Below are 23,686 nucleotides of genomic sequence, written 5' to 3'. Positions count from 1 at the left end.
CAACAATTACGCACCAATTTACATAGTTGGCAAGAAAGTAGTAATTCCCATAAGTAATGATTATATAAAGAAATACAATGTTATTATTCAAAACTCATAGTCTGCAAATAGCTTCTCTCCTGCATGTATATCATCTATGGATTCAATACAAATGTGACCATATTCTACAATATCTATGTTCATCATGGGGTCATACCAAGGTGGAACATCAGGGGAAAATACATAACAAACATTTGGCTTTACATTGGTATTTCTATTACTGTTAATAAATCCTGCCACATTGCCATATTGAACATCACCAACAATATGCACCATATCCTTCATAGGGACAGTAGGGTCCTCTTGGATAGAGTACTTCTTTAGCCTTGGATGAACTCTACATAATTCCTTCCAGTCTCTGTAGGAGTACTTGTCACCTCCATAATGGAGAATAGTAGTCCATCTCTTGATGGAGCCATGCACAAACACACCTGTAATGGTTGACTCATGCACCTCGAAAGCCACATTTTTTATCCAGAACACTTCGTTGATAGGGACAGGTAACTTTGGTGGTCCAAATGGATCTCGTTCTGGTATGTACCTACTCAAGCTTGATTTGAACGTATATCTATCTACATCACAAAAGAAAAATTCAATTAGCTACAACAACAGTTATATATATCGAGATAAAATCAAAAAACACTTTGACATATGTACCTTCATGAAAAATACACATTCTGTAGTCGGTTTATGTAGCCCTTAGCAATGTATTTCTTGATATAGCGACCTTTGTACCCTAGGTCTATAGCCAATTGAGAAACTTGCATAGATTCATGCTAGAGAGTTGTGGAGCATTCCTTAAAAGTCTTATTTGGGATGCATTGAGTTTAGGCACCTGGCCATCACCACCATGGGTTGCCCTACCACCTATATCCCTCTCTCTTAGTTGATCTACAAAAGGAAGATTTCTTGTTTTATATTCCATTCTTGACCATGCATGATTTTCCTCCCTCCATTCATCAATTACTTTCTGGACAAGGTTGAAATCCTTATGCCCCTCCATCATAGGTAATTGTCCATACCGATTTGTCTCAATCATGCTGCGCACATCTTTAGTCTCATCGAGTTGTAGTAAGTACGGCATCAACTCTCTCAGTAGAATATTATCATCCTTGTCTTGTACATCAAACGTTGAAGGAAATATGCAATTTGATGGAGGGCTAATGCAAGCCTTGTATGGGGAGTCATCAACAAGGATTGTCCTTCTAGCATCACATCCAAATGCCTTTGAGATTTTTGCCAAGGGTTTGAACATTGCCTCAACACCAACCTTGTCAGGCCTATTTATCCTCGTCTTACTGTAAGTGTAGCATCCTTGTTGAGACCATATAACAAAGAAAGGGAGGCTCTCATTTGCATAATTTTGCAGCTTTCCTACCATATCAAGTACGTTATGCTCCATCGCAGTTGACTAGATACCTACATTAAATCTTTGTAGCAAGATTTTAAGAAATTCTATGCACCCAGGACGAACAACCATATAAATATTTTTGCCATGCATGATGGACGGATGTATTGGAGACTTGAATAGGCAGCGACTTAATAACAGGCCATTCAAGTCTAATATGATTGTTAATCGTGGCATATCCAAAGAAATTGTATGTGGATATAGATCCAAATTCTCCTTGAAGTTGCTGGCTTCTGACTCATCCAAATTGTCAGCAGGTGCTATGATTTCATACATGTTTGCAACAACAATAAGATTATCTAGTTTTGTCCCCAATGTTGAGACAGTACGTTCATCCATGTTCTCTTCTAAAAGTATAGGATTCGTGATATTCCTTGCAATTTTCTCCATTTTTGGGGTTATGTTTTCTTCTATACCTCCTGTATCCATCGCGTAATTGATAGTCCCCAGTTTGGGTGGTATGTTGTCCTCTACATTTGATGTCTCCACATCCTTCCATGCATCATTGGTCCCTGTGGAAGTTGAGGAATATAGAAATATTTTGATTCTTTAGAGTGTATTCAACAATGTCGATGCACAAAAGCATATGAAACTAATAAATAACAATAAAGTATGAGAATTATCCATCGTCGTTCACTGATTCCATTGTATTTTTGGGGAATGGCAAAAGTGCCAATATCTCTAAAGTTCAATTGAGAATGCAAATAGTGCAACCTTTCTCTCTGAACTCATAGAGAGAATGGCAATAGTGCTATTCTTCTCTTGAGGTGGTGCTAGTGCCATTTTACATATAAGGTTATGGAGAATGCCACTAGTGCCTTTCTCTATACCCTCATTGGGAGGAGAGAATACTACTAGTGCCTCCCCCCATGTCCCAAAAGAAATGTACAATGCATGATCTAAAAGCATAGATACTGTATTACTTTGGTCCAACAGATTTGTAGAAAGCACCCAAATCAAAACTTTGGTAGCATAGTTAATACTATACAATTTTTAATCTCTGTAATGCTTTCAACTGACATAGATTCAAGAAAGGAACATAACAGTATTACCATTTCTACATAACCACAAAGAGAGAATGGCACTAGTGCCATTCTCCATATGAGGTCGCATAAAATGTTAATAGTACCTCTTATGTATAACCCGACATAGGGAGAATGACACTAGTACCATTCCCCATGTCATTATGTCACGCAATTTTATCATACCTAATGTTTAATATCTTTAATATAATGAGAGTATGTGCAATCGAGAAAATCCATAAAAGTCATATTATTTTGAAACTGAATACACAAGGCATAAATGAGTAGCTAAAGACCTTGTTCCAAATCTTCCAATGTAATCTTTGGGATAGCTTCAAGATCTGCTTCAGTTAAAGGTCGCAAGTCTTCAATGTGATGCTCACCCTCTTTAATTCCTTCATCGATAGGTGAATCAGCTCTTTGTGTCTCAAGAGGCCTCTCAATGCTAGACCAAATCTTAATATGGGGATTATTTGATGCATGTGCCACACACATAGCCTCGACCTCTGTCGCCTGTTGGGATGTCTTCACCAGTGAGATCACTTTTCTTTTGCTTGACAATGCTTGTAATGCCACACATCCATTAGTAAAGACGTCAACAACAAATTCATGTTCCCTACTACAATAGCACCTGATGCACTCCTTGATGATGCCATGCTTCACAACCGCCTCTTTTTCATACTCATCGCCCTCATCAGAATAAAGAATATTGTCCTCAATTATTGTGTATGGCCTTGCGATTTCTAACATGTGCTCAAATCCATCAAACCCATCATGTGAGCTGACAAATGACAAAAAACAAAAGGTCTCAGACAAACCCTTTTGTGCACTATCCGATTCATGGATAACACCCACAAACCTTCTATGCCAAAATCGAGCCTCTATCATTGCTTCCTTGAGATTTACCATCTCTATCATTGTCATAAATGATAGCAATACATACTGTGACGGAGTGGCAACGGTCTCCATCAAGCCACAGAGCAACTTCTTAAAGGCATCCTTATCCCAACACATGCCTTTGGCAGATCCCTTTGAGGTGTCAAGCACACACAAGCTGATTGGAAGTTGTCCCTTGGAGTGACGTGTTAGAAAGCTCTCCCCCTCCATCTCCATGTTCACTTGAATAATTGTCCAAGGAAAACAAGACTGAGATGTAGACTTGTTACCCTCTATTGAACTAATCACCCAATCAACATAGATTGACACGGCTTTTGGGAAATCAGGTGTGGACTTGCCAACTTGCAGCTTCTCTTTGACCCATGACTCACATGAACCCTTGAAGCTCTGATAAACAATTGAATCAATTTTGAAGTAAGTTGCAAGGGCATCCCATGTTTGATGTTGGGGCGAAGGGTGACGTGAGTTGAACTCCTTGATGAGTGCTTCTTTCAGGGCTCTATCATGCTTAATCTCCATTGCCCGTTGAGACATTTCAATGGAGTCCTTGTCTTTGCTTGACTTGACCAAGACCATTTCTTTAGACTCAATCTCTGCTTGAAGTGCACGTACATCTTCGTCTTCCAATCCTAGCAGACACCTCATATATGTTATTGTGGGATTTCGACCCTCAAGATCACCCTGCTTCACCAATGTCAAAATCCTAATCCATTGTTCGTAGATGTCATCATCGTATGTGACCATGTGTGTCCTTGGTAGCAAAGTTTATGCCCATCGATACGCTTGCAACTCTGGCAAAATTCTATATAAAAAAATCAAAATCATCTTAGACATTCTTCTAATCCAAATCCTGTAATAGAGATAATAATGACACTAGTGCAATTCTCCCATTACCATGTCAAAAGCATGACTTGGTAACTAGAAGAATGGCACTAGTGCCATTCTCACATCAAGGAATTGGCACTACTATCATTTCTTTTACAAATCCATAAACATTCTTGAAATAAAAAATGCATACAAAACAAAGTTTATTACTCACATCCCAACTTTGTCAATCTTTATGCCCTTTGACAAGGCCTTGGGCTAGTTTCTTTGGTCGTCTGAATGCAATCCACTGTGCCCTTAGGTGTTGTAAGATATCGATATATGGTTGAGTTTTCAAAACGGTCTGTGCCTCCATGTTGGCCATTGATGATATCTTACAACTTGCTTCAACTGGTGCATTGACAACAATTCTCGCCTTCCTCCATGTATAGAAACCTTTTCGTTGATTGAAGGCTTCTCCATGTGCTTTAGTTATAAATATCCTTGCAGCATAAATCGAATGCTGCCCTGCAAGAATCCAATAATTATACTCCTTTAACTTTTCCACCTTTATCTCTTCCTTGGACATCGGAGTATTTGTGCCTATGTGGTAAGGCATAAGATATGCACATGTTGCAGGAGGTCATGCATTCATTGCAAAACTCTTGACCAAGTCCCTGACATAGCTAAGGGTCAATGTCCTGTACACATATTGGCTTGGTGCTCTAAAGCAATTCATCACTGGGATCAACACCTCAAACTCCAAACCAAATGGGAAGTACTCTATGTACTCCATCAAGCCTATCATACTTGTGTCCTTCCTTTCCAATTTCTTTTGTAGTGCCTTAAAGTCAACATCTGGCTGGATTTTCTTATATTGGATGATTTCTCACCATGTCCTGTTATATGTGTCTCACCACTCCCCATTGCATCACCTCCACTTCTAGTTCCATCAGTGACTATTCCCGTACCTCCCTGTTTTCCTCCTAAAGTTGTCTCTTTGTCTTTAGCCTCTAGTTTATCCCCAATGCTTGTTTTTCCATCTGACCTTATTTCCTTCTCACCTGTTGTTTCCTCCTCACTGGTCTCTCTAGCCTTCTCTTTCAATGTGTGAGCAATGTGTTCTGAGACACTTGAGAGCTTGATCCCTCCATCACTTTTCTTGGTTCTTTTCGAAACTTTTCTACTCTTTTTTATATCTTGCTTTATCCCTTTTGTTACCAAATCAAAGCTTTCTAATATTTGTTGATTGGTATAATTTTCTTGCTCATTAATCCAACCCCTAGATATCATCGTGTCCTCCCTAGTAGCATTCATCCTCGCATGATCAAAACAAGCAGGATCCAATTGATACACATTGCCTCCCAATGTATGAATTTTGAGAAAAGGAACGTTGTCTTTCTCGGTATCCTCCATCTCTTTAACTTTTCCAACATCTTCAAAAGTTGCTCCTTGGATGTTCACAAAACAATGCACTTTATGGAGTTTTTGGAGTTCGTTATTGTATATATCCAAAAACCATCCTCTTCTAGAACTAACTCCATCATAAACTGACACCTCTTGAACCTTTCTCTTTCCCTTGTTGCTAGCCATTCTTGCAATGTTCTGTTAACAAAAGAAGCAAGGACACAATGAAATGTATAATAGAAAATCATAAACTTAGTAGGAAATATTACAACCACAATGCAACTTCTATTAACAAAATAACCAAGGCGAAGCAACTTATATATGCATTATGAAAAACTACACCAACACAGTAAGCAAATATACACAATATCAAAGTTAAGATGGTTATAATAAAGAATGGTATTCGTGCCATTCTCCAACATAATATGATGTTAGAAGAGTGTCACAAATGCCATTGAACACATGGATTGTGAGTTTGTTCAGAATGGCACAAGTGCCATCCTCCGTGAGAGTTTAAGGATAATGCCACTGGTGCCATCCTCCATGATGTTAAGGAGAACGGCAGAAGTTCGATTCATCACATGGAACCACTACCATTCTCCACTTGTGGCATTCTACACAGAGATTGACACAATTCCATATGATCTCTACGCAGTGCAGACAGTGATCACTACATAGAAGAATGCACATTTGAGTTTAAGATTCCTTATGCATGTTTTCAGGTCATGGCATGAGATTGGCACCACTGCCATTCTCCACTGGTGGCATTCTCCACATAGATTGACACAATTCCATATGATCTCTACACCGCGGAGATAGTGAACACTACATAGAAGAATGCACATGTGAGTACTTTAGCATTCCTTGTGAATGTTTTCAGGTCATGGTATGAGATTGGCACCACTACCATTCTCCACTGGTGGTATTCTCCATAGAGATTGACACAGGCTTCTCAATGCCATTTCTTAGGGCCTAATAAGAGATTGGCACCACTGCCATTCTCCACTTGTATAGATGTTTACCCTACTATTCTAGGAGGGGTATTCCAGTGATCATAGGAGAGTGGTGTCCGATTCCAATCCACATGTGAGTTTGATGATCTCAGTGTCATTATGTAGTTGCCAGCATGAGATTGGCATCACTGCCATTCTCTGCTAGTGGTAGTCTAGACAAACTGAACCTATAGATTGACATTCCACTAATTTTATTGGCTGCAGTAGGATAATGGCAAAAGTGCCAATGCACATGTGAGTTTAGGATTTCTTATGCATGTTTTCAGGTCATGGTATGAGATTGGCACCACTGCCATTCTCCACTGGTGGCATTCTCCACAGAGATTGACACAATTCCATATGATCTCTACACAGCGGAGACAGTGATGACTACATAGAAGAATGCACATGTGAGTTTAGGCTTCTCAATGCCATTTCTTAGGGCCTAATAAGAGATTGGCACCACTGCCATTCTCCACTTGTACAAATGTTTACCCTACTATTCTAGGAGGGGTATTCCAGTGATGATAGGAGAGTGGTGTCTGATTCCAATCCACATGTGAGTCTGATGATCTCAGTGTCATTATGTAGGTGCCACCATGAGTTTGGCATCACTGCCATTGTCCACTAGTGGTAGTCTAGACAAACTAAACCTATAGATTGACATTCCAAGGCCTAATAAGAGATTGACACAATTCCATATGATCTCTACATATCGGAGACAGTGATCACTACATAGAAGGATGCACATGTGAGTTTAGGCTTCTCAATGCCATTTCTTAGGGCCAGCATGAGTTTGGCATCACTGCATTCTCCGCTAGTGGTAATCTAGACAAACTAAACCTATAGATTGACATTCCACTAATTTTATTGGCCGGAGTAGGATAATGGCAAAAGTGCCAATGCACATGTGAGTTTAGGATTCCTTGTGCATGTTTTCAGGTCATGGTATGAGATTGGCACCACTGCCATTCTCCACTGGTGGCATTCTCCATAGAGATTGACACAATTCTATATGATCTCTACACAACGGAGACAGGGATCACTACATAGAAGAATGGCAATGCACATGTGAGCACATTACCACTAGCGGAGAATGGCAGTAGGATAATGGCAAAAGTGCCAATGCACATGTTAGTTTAGGATTCCTTGTGCCAATGCACATGTGAGTTTAGGCTTCCCAATGCCATTTCTTAGGGCCTAATAAGAGATTGGCACCACTGCCATTCTCCACTTGTACAAATGTTTACCCTACTATTCTAAGTTTAGGCTTCACAATGCCATTTTCTAGGGCCTAATAAGAGATTGGCACCACTACCATTCTATGCTTGTACAAATGTTTACCCTAATATTCTGAGAGGGGTATTCCAAGGATCATAGGATAATGGTGCCCGATTCCAATCCACATGTGAGTTTGAGGATCTCAATGTCATTATGTAGTTGCCTACATGAGATTGGCATCACTTCAATTCTCCACTGGTGGCAGTCTAGATAAACTAAACTTGTATATTGACATTCGACAAATTTTATTGGCTATAGTAGTATAATTGCAAAAGTGCCAATGCACATGTGAGTTTAGGATTCCTTATGCCATTTTTAAGGTCTAGGTATGCTACCATTCTCCACTGGTGGCATTCTCCACAGAGATTGACACAATTCCATATGATATCTACATAGCGGAGACAGTGATCACTACATAGAAGAATGCACATGTGAGTTTTATGGTCTTAGTGTCATTATGTATTTGCCAGCATGAGATTGGCATCACTGCCATTCTCCACTAGTCGTAATCTAAACAAACTAAACCTGTAGGTTGACATTCCACTATATTTATTGGCTGTAGTAGGATTATGGCAAAAGTTTCAATGCACATGTGAGTTTGATGATCTCATTGTCATTATGTAGCTGCCAGCATGAGATTGGCATCACTTCCATTCTCCACTAGTGGTAGTGCCAATGCACATGTGAGTTTAGGATTCCTTGTGCATGTTTTCAGGTTATGGTATGAGATTGGCACCACAGCCATTCTCCACTGATGGCATTCTCCATAGAGATTGACACAAATCCATATGATCTCTACACAGTGGAGATAGTGATGACTACATAGAAGAATGCACATGTGAGTTTAGGCTTCTCAATGCCATTTATTAGGGCCTAATAAGAGATTGGCACCACTGCCATTCTCCACTTGTACAAATGTTTACCCTAGTATTCTAGGAGGGGTATTCCAGTGATCATAGGAGAGTGGTGTCCGATTCCAATCCACATGTGAGTTTGATGATCTCAGAGATTGACACAATTCCATATGATCTCTACACAGCGGAGACAGTGATCACTACATAGAAGAATGCACATGTGAGTTTAGGATTCCTTGTGCATGTTTTCAGGTCATGGTATGAGATTAGCACCACTGCCATTCTCCACTGGTGGCATTCTCCATAGATATTGACACAATTCCATATGATATCTACATAGCGGAGATAGTGATCACTACATAGAATAATGCACATGTGAGTTTAGGCTTCTCAATGCCATTTCTTAGGGCCTAATAAGAGATTGGCACCACTACCATTCTCCACTTGTACAAATGTTTACCCTAGTATTCTAGGAGGGGTATTCCAGTGATCATAGGAGAGTGGTGTCCTATTCCATTCCACATGTGAGTCTGATGATCTCAGAGATTGACACAATTCCATATGATCTCTACACAACGGAGACAGTGATCACTACATAGAAGAATGCACATGTGAGTTTAGGATTCCTTTATATGTTTTCAGGTCATGGTATGAGATTGGCACCACTGCCATTCTCCACTGGTGGAATTCTCCACAGAGATTGACACAATTCCATATGATCTCTACACATGTGAGTTTAGGCTTCTCAATGCCATTTCTTAGGGCCTAATAAGAGATTGGCACCACTGCCATTCTCCACTTGTACAAATGTTTAGCCTACTATTCTAGGAGGGGTACCCCTGATCATAGGAGAGTGGTGTCCTATTCCATTCCACATGTGAGTTTGATGATCTCAGTGTCATTATGTAGTTGCAAGCATGAGATTGGCACCACTGCCATTCTCCGCTAGTAGTAGTCTAGACAAACCGAACCTATAGATTGACATTCCACTAATTTTATTGGCTGCAGTAGGATAATGGCAAAAGTGCCAATGCACATGTGAGTTTAGGACTCCTTGTGCATGTTTTCAGGTCATGGTATGAGATTGGCACCACTGCCATTCTCCACTGGTGGCATTCTCCACAGAGATTGACACAATTCCATACGATCTCTACACAGCGGAGACAGTGATGACTACATAGAAGGATGCACATGTGAGTTTAGGCTTCTCAATGCCATTTCTTAGGCCCTAATAAGAGATTGGCACCACTTCCATTCTCCACTTGTACAAATGTTTACCCTACTATTCTAGGAGGGGTATTCTAATCATCATAGGAGAGTGGTGTCCGATTCCAATCCACATGTGAGTCTGATGATCTCAGCGTCATTATGTAGGTGCCACCATGAGTTTGGCATCACTGCCATTTTCCACTAGTGGTTGTCTAGACAAACTAAACCTATAGATTGACATTCCACTACATAGAAGAATGCACATTACCACTAGCGGAGAATGGAAGTAGGATAATGGCAAAAGTGCCAATGCACATGTGAGATTGGCACCACTGCCATTCTCCACTGGTGGCATTCTCCACTGGTGGCATTCTCCATAGAGATTGACACAATTCCATGTGATCTCTGCACATGTGAGTTTAGCCTTCTCAATGCCATTTCTTAGGGCCTAATAAGAGATTGGCACCACTGCCATTCTCCACTTGTAGAAATGTTTACCCTACTATTCTAGGAGGGGTATTCCAGTGATCATAGGAGAGTGGTGTCCTATGTGAAGATTGTTGAGAGTTCACGCTCAACATCATGTGATCATGTGTGCATAGCACCATCACGTGATCATATGTGCATAGCACTAACCTTATAGAGTGCTATAAAGGAAAGGGTTAGATCCCCTAACCCTAACCCTAAAAGGGTTTGTATATATTCTATTTTTTCAACTAATTCTAGTGTACAGTTAGTCATTTGTGGTGTGCTCTCTAGCTGTGCCCTCTCTCCTCATCTCCACTCTTCTCCTCTCCCCTCTTCATATTTTGTCATGGTATCAGAGCTTCCTTGTCTTCCGCTGAGACATTGTGATTCTTGAGAGTGATTGAGAGTTTGAGAGATTGAGAGAGATTGAGTGTTTCATTCTCTTCCGTTGAGAGAATTTCCGTCCATTGAAAGAAATTTCTGTCATTGCTCTTGAGAGAATTCTGATTGAGAGCTTATGTTTTTCATTATTGAGAGAAGAGTGAGAGAGCTTACAAAGCTCGGATATAGGGAGAGTTCATTTGAGAGAAAAGAGAGTTTCCAGAGACTATTGAGAGTCTTGTGAGAGCTCTTCGTGAGAGAGATATGCTTATGACAGAGAGTCTGAGTTAGCCAAGGCCTCGACTTACTTCTATGTCCAGCGCTGCTACTCATTGCTGCCAATTGCTCGACCTTCACGAGCATCGACCTACGCTACTCCTTCCTAGGTCCCAACGCCCACGGCAACAACAGCAAATGAAGCTCCAACAATACTCAAGCTGCCGCTCAAGGGTCTTCATTCGAGTTGAGAAACTTGCCGCGTTGAGAAGCTCCAAGGCATCTCCTTCGTGAAATGATTATCGTTGCCAGAGCTTTCCTGACCGGAGAACAAATTCTTGTCCACTGCGCTTGTGGCTGAAAGGGAGACAAAACGTTGCTCACCCCAACTTTGATAGGATTCCTGGGGCGTGCAGGATCCATTCGCTCCTTGAGCAGCACGGGGCGATTTCTCCCAGCTCCCGTTTACTTTTCTAGCAGGAAGATGCTTCGAAGAAGATTTTCTTTGATCGGTCAGCTGCTGCTCTGGGTGGGGATTCTGCTCAAAGCCGTAGGTCTTTGACGAAGATATTCCTATGACATTACAATCCGATCTTCAGCCACTGAGCGTGAAGCTGAAATGCCGTCCTGTACAGCAGCACCTTGAGCTGCATTTCCATGGGCAGACCCAGACCCATTCCGAGCGACCAAAGCAGGTCCAATCCCAAGCCTGAGCTCAGTATCCTGAAGGTCCAGATCGAACGATTTTGCATAGTCATGAGGAGCAGCGATGATATTCTTGTCCCGTGGTACAGAGATTCTTGGTTTCTCTTTCAGCACCGTCCACGCTATTACTCGGTCATAGTAGTGCTCCAGTCTTCGAACAATCGCGGCTCCTGAGGCGCAGCCCAAGCTCCTTCCATGCGAGAGAATGATTACGCTCGAAGTCCTTCTCTAATACAAACAATTTTAAACATCACACACTACTAATTAACATTAAATAGTACTATTTAGTCATAACGAGTATTCTGTTTAGTCATAATTGCAAACAATACTATTTTGTCCTATCTTTATTCCTAGGACTGATTTCTAAAATATGGTCTATATTATAAACGTATTAAGTCCCCGGTGTAGTATTTAGTAGTGTGATTCTATGATTTAGTGCTAAATTTGCTTCATATAGAGTCTGTTATAGTGTTAAATGTTAGCTTTAACATCTGAGCAATACTAATATTATCCCTAATAGTACTAAATAGTTGTAAAGAGTACCAAATAATAGTGTGTAACTTGGGCTTTGTTGAAAGAAGAAAGATGCACATCTATGAGCTCCAAGAAATGGGTGGGATGTATTGCATACTTTCTTGGGCCAACCTATGCTTGCAAACATCCTTCTTGTTTGGGAAAACCCTAGTGTTGTCTTTCCAGAACTGGACAACACATTGAACAACCTTACAACTTAAGGAATCCTGTTTATGCTTTTGACCTCCATCTGCCCATTTGAAGGAAGCTTGTTTTATGTCCACGCCATGTTTCTTTAGATTCTGTGCTTGAATTCCAAGGGCTTTAGCTACTTTGCTATCACTATATTTTTTAAATGCTAAAGTGTTAGCAATCATGTGGAGAGCTACTCTCTTTATAGGTAACTTATCAACACTTTCTACTCTTTCAAAAGACTCAATGATGTCTTTAGGTTATCCATTATTGCCATTGATATGGACTAGCTTTGAAAATTTGTCTCATCGACAGCCTCTTGCATATCTGGATGTTTTATAACCTTAGACAAAATGTTAGCCTTCGTTCTCAAGTCCAAGTTCTTTGTGGTATGCTTGAAATGTCACACACCTATTGATGTTAAGTGTCTCATGTTCCTTTTGAAGCAATGCTATGGCAGTGCATTGAGCGAGTTCCCTTCATGGTGTGGAACTTCTAGTGCAGAGTTCTCCATCTTGTGCACAACTGTATTTTAATGGTAAATCCTAAATTAATGAACGACATAAGAAGACAATACGTCAAAACATGCATGCTCAATCTTACTATACGAGAAAGTCATCCTGAGAGAGAGAGAGAGAGAGAGAGAGAGAGAGAGAGCCGTAGAATCACCCAAACATAACTAGTTTTTGTGCGAGAGAGAACATACGGTCCAAAGTGGGAGGGCTTCAATGAGAGAGAAGGGGAGAGCCAATTTGCACAGAGAATGGAGAGAGCCGGGGAGAGAGAGAGAAATGGACCTCTAGTGAAGATGAGCAGAGATAATTGCTGGGACAAAGATAGGACTCCACGAGAGAGAAGAGAGTCGACTGTCAATGGTTTCAAACATGTGTGAGTGTTCCATGAGAGAAGAGAGTCAATCGAGAGTAGATTGTAGATCGTGGATTCCTCGATGTGCGGGGAAATCATCCTCAATTGAGAGTGGATTGTAGATTGCAGATCGTGGACTCCTCGATAAGTGAAAATCTAATCCAACTATCAATGCCTTTTAGTACACAATTTAGTACTATATCTATGCTAGAACCTTTGCTAAAAAGAGTACTTTTTTAGACATCGTAGCATGCTTTCACCCGAATAATATAATTATCACATTCCAATCATGAGATATTTATTATATCATCAAAGATGATTTTTTTTCATCATCAAACATTTAATATGTATCCATGATAAATGCCCCTTATGTATCCATGAGTAAATGCCCCTTATGTATTCACATATTTAATAAAATCAACCAAAATAACATTGTGAGCAAAGGAAAACAAGTCACACATTTAATATGTATCCATAATAAATGCCCATTATGTATTCACACATTTAATAAAATAAACCAAAATAACATTATGAGCAACAAAATCACAAATACAAAGTTTTGTGACTGCACTTTTACATGGATCACTTGCCAATAAAGTTTTTTCTACTTCAAAAAAAACTCATGTACATGCTAAACCCCATCATAAAGCTTCATAAAAAGTGGATTTTTATGCTTGCTGTGGACTCCGTTGTGATGCTTTGGAAATAGACTCTTTCTCTCAAGGCTTTGATGCTTTAGGCATATATGGACTTTTCCTTTGGTCATAGAATTTGTCTACTTCCAAGCATGGACTCGATTGTGATGGTTTAGGCATAGAATCTAGTGGAGGTTGTGATTCTTTGGGCATATATTGAATCTCTTCTTTTGAGTGTGGGGTAGATAGTGATTCATTGGGCATAGAATCCTTGGGAGGCTATGATTCCTGCAGCATAGAATGAGTCTCTACTTCCACTCGTGGACTTTGCTGGGATGCTTTGGGCATAGAATCCCCAAAATGGTGTTATGTTTTTGCCGTAGATCAAGTCTCTAATTCTGCAAGTGGACTCCCTTTTGATGCTTTGGTTTTATACTCCTCAAGCATACATTGAATCTCTACTTTTGCGATGGCTGTAGTTGATTGTGATGCTTTGAGACTAGACTCCTTTAAAGGATGTGATGGATTGGGAGTCACATTGAGTCTCTACTTCCTCAAGAGTCTTTGATGCAGACTTGGGTGTCTCAATTACTTTAATTGGAGATTGAGAAATTATGTATCGAATGGTATGAGCCATAAATGTATATAGTTCTGCATCGGAATATGTAGACATTGAGGATTGTGAACCCTTCACATCAAATATTTCATCGAGGAGCAACTTGCAGTTGTAGCACACTCTCTACCCATAGCTGTATGGATCATTTTGCTCTACAATCTCGCATCATTGTAAGTCCATTGCTTCTTTCAAGTCACCATCATACTTTGTGACTTATTCAATTGCACTTATTAACCTTGATGTAGACCTATCCATCATAACATACAAGGGAATGAATAAGTGCATCGCAAAAGATACATACCACGAAAGTTACAATGCATTAAGAGTAAGTGTACCACGAAAGTTACAATGCATTAAGAGTATACTTATGCTAACACATTACCATGATATCTTGCCATTGAATTGGTAAAATAGCATTTCTTGGCTTGTAGGTCCAAAGCCACCAAACTCCAATGTTTCCTGCATGGCCAATTAAGAATCTTTATTATTTGACTTCATCTTACCTCTCACAAAAGTAAATATGAGGTTGTAGTGTCATTACACCTCATAATATGGAAAAATGATAACTCATACATTGTCCATATTGAGAGATTGCAGCCAGGTGCATATATCTTCTATTGACTTTTTATTATTATTGAGCCATGTAGAAAGCATGGAATCTATGACATATACACACGTTCCAAGATTTCGAGGAAACCAAGATATCATTGTACTACATAAAAAAAAAACCAAACATTAGCTCATTAGATTTAATCAATATATAAATACTAAGCTAAGAGAAAGTTTGTATCAAACCTGAGGGTGGCCATTATAACTTTATCATTAACATCTTTTCCTTGATATCTTAGGATTTAAAACTTCTCTGCACCAAATGATAGATATTGAGGTTGTTGGCCAATGACAACCTGAACATCAAAGTTGCTTCCTATTTCTCGTAGCTTAAACAAATCTTTAGAATTCTTCAGCGTGAACCATGCCATCATCAAATGCTTTGAGTTTCCACACAAGTGATATATTTAACTCTCTATGTTAGGAAAGTCTTTTAGTGATCCTTTTATTGTTTTAAATATTTCACTTTTAGTTTTTCCAGCAATCACCATATCGATTAAACTTGAAGGAAATATTGTGGCCTTCCTGACTTCAGATCCATGTGAACTCATCTCATATGGTTTCCCCTCTACCATCTATAAAAAATACAAAAGCATTAGGAAAAAAGGGAGCTTATTTTGGGGCCTTTTAGGGTTTTAGAAAAAGGTTTCTCAACCAATGAGGAGAAGGCCAATGTAACGTAGAAATTCCACAAAAAAAGTTAAAAATATGAAAAAGAAAATAGTACTTTATGTTGTTACAAGCGTGTGGCATTAATGACAAGATTTGTTTTTTATTCTTTTACGGTTCGCTTGTCGTACCAAGAGATGTGGACCCAAAATCAAAACGAAGCTCCATTTTGAAACCTTCTCATGTGGTAACCCAAAACAATCATCCATTTTCTCTTGTTCTCTGGTGTCATTCTCTCTTCAACAAGAATTTCTCTACTTTCACCATGGCGAGCCATTCCATTCTCTCTTTGACAAGCATTCCTCGTTTCATCATTGTTGTTGTGATGCTCTTAAACTTTCAAGACAATAAGCTCCTTTCACCTTTTATTCGCTTGTTTGCAGTTTCGTTCATTTTTGTTAATCTCTTACTATTTTGGTGTGTGTTTCTTTGACTTCGCAGGTATTAGAGTGAGGATTTTAGATGGCAACCAAAAAATTTGGTAGTACCACTAGGAAACAGTCTGTCGCTCTACCTGGCGAAGATGTGGAAGTACAAAGTATCTCTTTGCCATGAAGACCTACCTCACTAATCTCACGTGTAGAATTTTTTAATAATGTAAATGTGGGACGGTAGTTGGAAAAGGATTGCAGTGGCAAAAGGAGATGGGGTTCTAATGCAACCCAACAAGTGGAGAAAGCAACAATCAACTAACACTTTTTTGGCTTCTTGGAAGGGCAGAGTGAAAGATTTTAGAGTGAAAAAGGAAGGCACAAGATGCGTTAGATAGGTTCGGATATAAGATGTCTACATGCACCAAGAACTTATATTACGAGATTATCATGTTTATCTTCCACACCATAGACCCAATTGTAAGTGTATTTGTCTAATGAAATACTTAAAACGAAATAACTATTTCTTTCTATGACAGATAGTCTCTTTGTTTTGGTCCAGATATATATATCCCTCATCATACAAAGAGTTGCAACCAATGGAGTGCATTCTGGGATTCTTTGATGCTTTACATGGTGCTATTGGGGAGCTACAGTACAAAGGTAGAAAATCAACAGTGTTGGCTAAATCGGGTATATTTTATTATGATCACTTTTATCAATTGATGTACAATGCTCACTCACACGGTTTATTAAAAAAGCAAGATCTCCCAGCATGGAATACAGTTGATTGGCCAGTCCCTGATGGCAGCATCACAGAATCATACAGAGCCAAACTATTTTTGGAAGTACAACATTCCCTAAAACCAAATATTGCTACCAAGATAGTTAAAATCAATGTTTTCATCCCATTTACAATTTTTATAGAACTTTTTCAAGATTATCTAGTTAAAGTTTGTAAGACAATGTTAACTTTTAGAGCAAAAGGGTGTGATGAAGTTTCAATTCCAAAATTTTTGGAAATGGTTGGGATAGAATGGTGGCCAACAATGTGTATTGTGAGGTTGCTCATAACTCCATCAACATTAAATACATGATTTCCTCTCAAAACTTTATTTTCTCTTTTTACTATAAATGCAGCAGGATGATTGGCATAAAACTTGTGGCAATGGACCAAGACGAGAGGTCATCAGGCCCAATAATTGAAATCAATGTTATTAATAATGACATCCTTCTAACTGTAAGAAAACAATACAACATCTGTGCTCAACAAATAACAGGATCTCATACGCAAGAGAGAAAACCAGATAGTATGGAGAATCAAAAATTTGATTACTGTAGAACTAATACAATAAATGGTGCTGCCTCCCAACCGTGCGCTCTTGTGAGAGAAGCTTTGATGGCATGCTGGAAATAGTAGAGGACGGAGGCTGGATGCTAAGGAATCAGGGTTGCTATAGCCAGTGATAAAATGGGCTTCACGGGCTTGCTCTTATATAGCCACCAGTCGTAGTCGATTGGGCCCAATTGGGTGACCGACCCAGTCTACCCAAAACGGTCGACTAGGGGTCGGGTCCTGAAATAGGGCACCGACCACACGATAGAACCGGTGCGCAAAGTAGAGCAAGTAACCTACGGTTACCGTTCGGCCCACAACCATCCGGGATCATCTGGGACTCCAAACGGGCCCTGCAACTCGAGAGTGGGCTACCTCGAGAAATGCTCCGTCTACCCTCAATGCGGTCAATCATGGGATGCCTTCCCGCACTTGCATGTAGCCTAGTTGGTAGTTTGCCAACTCCGTCCACCCTTCAGGCCACACATGGCCCCCATCTGGTGTCCAAACCAGGACCTATCGGATAACCGAGCTACTTAAATGCCTTCTCCTCATATGGGGGACTTACAAGTAGAGTTAGTTGGTTCCCGCATAGTTACATGAGAGTGGAGCATTGATGTCTAACACCCCCCCTCAATGTCCACCCGCAAGTGAACTTACTTTTTTGGCCCAATGCTAAGTCGATGAAGATGCCTCTCCAGCAAGTCTCTTCCAAGAGCCTTCGTGAAGATGTCCGCAGCATTCTCTATAGTTGAACAGTACACCAAGTCGACCTCTTCATCCGTGATGAGCTCACGTACAAAGTGATATTGAATCTCAATGTGTTTTGTGCGAGCGTGGAACACAGGTTTCTTTGCAATCGCCATGCTTGCAACTCTAATTGTCACATGATAACTGCATAGGCTTGTTTTGCACTACACCCATGTCCCCTAAAATCCTCCTCAACCACACTGCCTCGCAAGAACCAAAGCATGCTGATTTTTGTACTCGGCCTAGGTAGAAGAAAGAGCAACTGTGGGTTGCTTCTTGCTGACCCATGACACAACTCCAGATCCAAGTGAGAAACAATAACCTGTCATTGATCTCTTGTTGTCCACATCTCCTGCCCAATCTGAGTCACAGAATCCGGTCAAGATGTTGCCCTTGTTATAGGTGATGCCATAATCAAGTGTGCCTTTGATGTATTTCAGCACTCGCATCCCTGCCCTCCAATGGTTCTCCCGGGGCTTATTGGAAAACCTGCTTAGTACACCAGTCACAAAGATGATGTTCGGCCGCATGTTGCACAAGTAAATCAAGCTGCCCACAAGCAGGGTTATCATCTGTATGAACCTTGACAAGCTCTATGCGCTTGTCCTCAAGTACCTCCCTGATGAAATGGTACCTGACCTCAATGTGTTTAGTCTTTGCATGAAAGACCGGATTCCGTGCTAGCTGAATAGCACTCATGGAATCACTATGCAATGTCGGTACACCTATATGAATCCCCAAATCTCCCACTAGCTGATCAAGCCATATAGCCTCCTTGCAACCCTCTGTGGCTGCAACATACTCAGCCTCTGTGGTAGACAAAGCAATGCAATTCTGTGCACGAGACATCCACGACACTGCACCACCTGCAAAGATGAACACATAATTAGAAGTGGATCTCCTACTATCCACATGCCTTGCATAGTCTGAATCTGTGTACCCAAGTACACGCATGTCTCCTTTACCAAAGCAGATGCACATCTCCTTGGTACCCTTCATGTACCTCATGATGCACTTAACTACCTCCAAATGCCTCTTTCCTGGATTAGCCGGCTAACAACTCCCACTGCAAATGCAATGTCTGGTCTAGTAGCTATCATAGCATACATAAGACTCCCAACCGCTGATGCATAAGGAACCTTGGCCATCATGGCCCTTTCCTCATCTGATTTGGGACTATCTGTATGACTCAGTTTCACATATGGCCTTTAATGCATCTAGCTCATAAGTATTCTTGCTAGCCAATAGCATATCATCCACATATAGTGCCAAGATTATCAGTCTATTATCCTTAGCCCTTTTAGTGTAGAGGCAGTGATCAATTTCACTCCTTCTAAAACCCTGGGACCAAATGAAAGCATCAAACTTCTGATACCATTCTCTAGGCGCTTGCTTAAGACCATAGAGACTCTTCTTTAGCTTGCAAACTAAATGCTCTTTGCCCTTTTCTTCAAAGCCTTCCGGTTGCACCATGTAAATTTCCTCATGCAAATCCCCATGCAAGAAAGCTGTCTTGACATCCATTTGCAGAAGCTCCATATCCTTTGATGCCACTAGTACAAGCATGCATCTAAGTGTGGTCATCTTCACAACCGGAGAGAATATCTCATCAAAGTCCACACCCTTCTCTTGCTTGAACCCTTTAGCAACCAAACGGGCCTTGTACCTAGGCACATCATCACCTGTGACCTTCATTTTGTAGACCCATTTACATGGCAATGCTTTCTTTCCATGTGGCAAAGAAACCAAGTCCCAAGTCTTATTCTTCATAAGTGAACTCATCTTGATTGCATAGCATACTCCCACTTGCATTGATCCCCACGCATCATAGCCTCTTTGTAGCAAGAAGGCTCCCCGCAATCAGTAAGCATCACATAGTCTACCCCTGGAACAAACTTATCAGGCGGTCTAGACACTCTAGATGATCTTCTCAAGGGCATTTCAGCTTGCTGTCCCACCTGCATATCAGCCACATTTGGCTCATCATTTCCACCAATAGATGATCCATCATCTACCCTTGATTGTATACCTGTGGGAGTACTTGGTGGTACCATTTCTTGCACATTTGGTGCATGGACAGCTTGCTGTCTATCAACATATGCAGGTGGATTCACATCTTGGAAAGTGATTCTCCTCATTTCCACATCCCTCATGGGTGCCTTATGCATCTTCTTTTCATTGAAGACCACATCATGGCTGCGTATGATCTTCTTTGCTTCTGGATCCCAGAGACAATAGCCCATCTCTCCACTTTCACCATAACACCATAACCCAGAAAGATGCATTTCCTAGACTTAGGATCTAGCTTCTTTCGAAGCTCTTTTGGCACATGTGCATATGCCTCACACCCAAATATACGCAAATGAGAGTAAGAGGGCTTCTTGCCACTCCATGCCTCTTTAGGAATACCACCATCCAAACTCTTACTAGGTGATCTATTGATCACATGCACTGCAGTCTTCATTACCTCAGCCCAAAAACCACCAGAAAGACTTGCATTGGAAAGCATGCATTGCAACCTTTCTTGAATGGTACGGTTCATCTTTTCTGCAACTGGATTTTTCTCTGGAGTACGATGGGATGTGAGCTCCCTCTTAATCCCATGTGTATCACAGAAATGCTGAAAGTCATGAGAGAGATACTCTCCACCATTGTCAGTCCGTAGGCATTTAAGCATTCTACCTGACTGATTCTCAATCAAGGCCAGCCATTTTTGAAAATACCTGGAACACATCACTCTTCCGAGCTATAGCATAAGCCCACACTTTCCTAGTTGCATCATCAATGAATGTCACATAGTATTCAGCCCCGCCTAATGACCGTGTAGGCATGGGACCGCATACATCTGAATGCACCAAATCAAGCTTTTCAAACTCTTTCTTTCCCCTTCTTTTATGGGCTGATTTAGTATTCTTCCCATAGAGACAGTGCTCACAAAATTCAAAATCAGAGAAACTCAAATGCAGTACATAACCCAAACGGCATAAGAGTTTCATTCCATTCTGGCTCATGTGCCCCAACCTGCAATGCCACAAAGAAGTGCTTGGCTACTCGGTTATTGCAATAACATGATCAAATACCCCTGATACATTTAAGGGATACAAAGTCCCACACTTGGCACCCCTGGCCAAAAGCATAGAGCCCTTCTGAATTTTCCAACTCTGAAAACCAAAAGTGGTGTGAAAACCAGCATCATCTAGCTGACCCACTGAAATAAGACTCTTGTTCAACTTGGGCACATGTCTCACATGGTTCAAAACAAATGCAGACCCATTTGCAAAAGAAAACTTTATGTCACCTGCTCCCACTATGTCACATGCATAGTCATTTCCAAGATGCACACAACCTGTCTTTCCACTGTCATAAGTGGAGAACCATTCCCTATGGGGAGTAACATGCAATGAAGCACCAGAATCCAAAATCCAATCCTGGGAATATGGATCATCTGAAGTGGTAAGCAACTCTGCAAATAAACTAGACATGAAGAGAACGTCATTGTCACTATCATGTGTGACTGCATTGATCTCCTCGATCTTCACTTTTCCTTTGTCCTCCCTTGGACTCTCTTCCTTTTGATTTGCACCCCAATTTGCATTCTTTTTTTTATCCTTTTGCTCTCTTTTCAACTTGTAGCAATCCTTTTTCATATGGCCCTTCTTGCCACAATGGTAACATTCAATGTTCCATGCCCTAGATTTGCTACGAGACTTCCCTCTTTCTTGGGACTTCCCCCTGAACTGTGATCTGCCCCTTTGCACATTTAAGGCTGCACCTGCTTGTTGCCATCCATAGACTTCCATCTAATCTCCTCAGCCAACAAGCTACCCAAACATCATCAAATTTTAGTACTCCACTAGGTGCAGAGTTACTGACAGCTGTACGGAAGGTATCCCATGAGGATGGCAATGAACATAAGAGAAATATTGCCTTAGTCTCCGCATCAAAATTCATCTTCTGAGCCTGAAGCTGGCTGAAAATAATATTGAATTCATTCAAGTGAGAAGTAATGGAGACGCCTTCCTTCATCTGCAGCTCAAACAACCTCTTCATGAGGTAAACTTTATTAGAGGCAGTTTCCTTCTCATAAGTGGCACACAGTTTCTTCCACAAATCTTCCATAGTCTGCTCATTTACTACTGTGAAATAAACTTACTCTGCAAGATGAAGTCTAATAGTAGACTTTGCTAATGCATCCAACTCATTCCAATCATCCTCAGACATATTTGCAGGCTTAGCTTCAATCCCTGCCAAGGGTTTAATCTGCTTCTTTTGAATAAGCACATCCCTTATTTGTTCTTTCCACAAAGAAAATTTTGTCCCATCAAACTTTTTAATGGTAAAAAACTCCTTTGTAGACATGGAAGAGGATGCCATGATGCAAATAAAATAAAATCCCAAATGCTAGTACCTGCAAGAGAGAATCACACCAAATACCAGGTGCACCCAAATGTGTATGCCACAATAGACTGAAATATCACCAAAACTCAAAGCTCAAAGCATCAAAAGATGCATCTAACTCATGTGCATATACTATGCATCCATATGAGCAAATCTTGCCCAAAAGAAAATGCCAATAAGTGCCAAATGACTCAAGCATAAACACTGTCCACTAGCATATGCATCAATAATATCTCATCCAAGAGAGCATAGCACTATCAGTGCATCACCTGCAATGTGTCAAAGCTGTCCCTCAGCATAAAATAGCATCCATGTGCAAAGCGTCCATAAAAATAGCATCCCACAAGGCGATTTGGGCCTATCAGTGCATCCAATAAGGACCGTAATGCATCCAAATGGCCTATAAATCATCCACTGCAACCCAATGCACACCACGAATGAGCGCACACTGCTCAAACTGCAACCAGAGTGATCTGCATAAGGTATGCTCAAGAAATCATAGTCCCACGGTAATGACCGCTACTAAAAATAGAACTTGAGATGCCTCAAAACATGGGCACCATTGCATAATCGGAATCAGCAAGAAAATCTGCAAATATCTCTCTTTTGCCAGAACTCCAAAATCCCAACCGATGAGTGAGAAATGGGAGTCAACACTTATCCACTGCCATGTGGCATAAATCTAAGGTTTCAAAACCTTAGAATGAAAAATCTATAACAGAGAGACGAAATCGAATACACAGATATCTATAACTCTGAAAATCCTCCACCGAATCGTGCAAGAACTGACAGGTAGGGGTTTTTGGGCATCCGAAACGCAATGGGACAAACGGTTTTGGAAACTGTGGTCTCAATCATTGGGTCCAACACATGGACTGAAAAACGTTTTTGGAAACAGAGTTGTTTGTAAACTTCACCGGAGTGCAAATGATGAGCAACATAGAAGTTTTAGGACCTCCTGAGTCCACCGGAACTGACAGATCTACAAATGGTTGCTCCAAACTTGAGTTCCAACACCCAGGCAAAAAACGCAGAAACTGACACAAT

The sequence above is a fragment of the Dipteris shenzhenensis genome, chromosome 1, assembly GCF_047967505.1.
Source record: "Dipteris shenzhenensis isolate YYH24624 ecotype China chromosome 1, Dip_SZ_1.0, whole genome shotgun sequence".
Lineage (NCBI taxonomy): Eukaryota > Viridiplantae > Streptophyta > Polypodiopsida > Gleicheniales > Dipteridaceae > Dipteris > Dipteris shenzhenensis.
Note: the sequence above shows the minus strand (reverse complement) of the source record.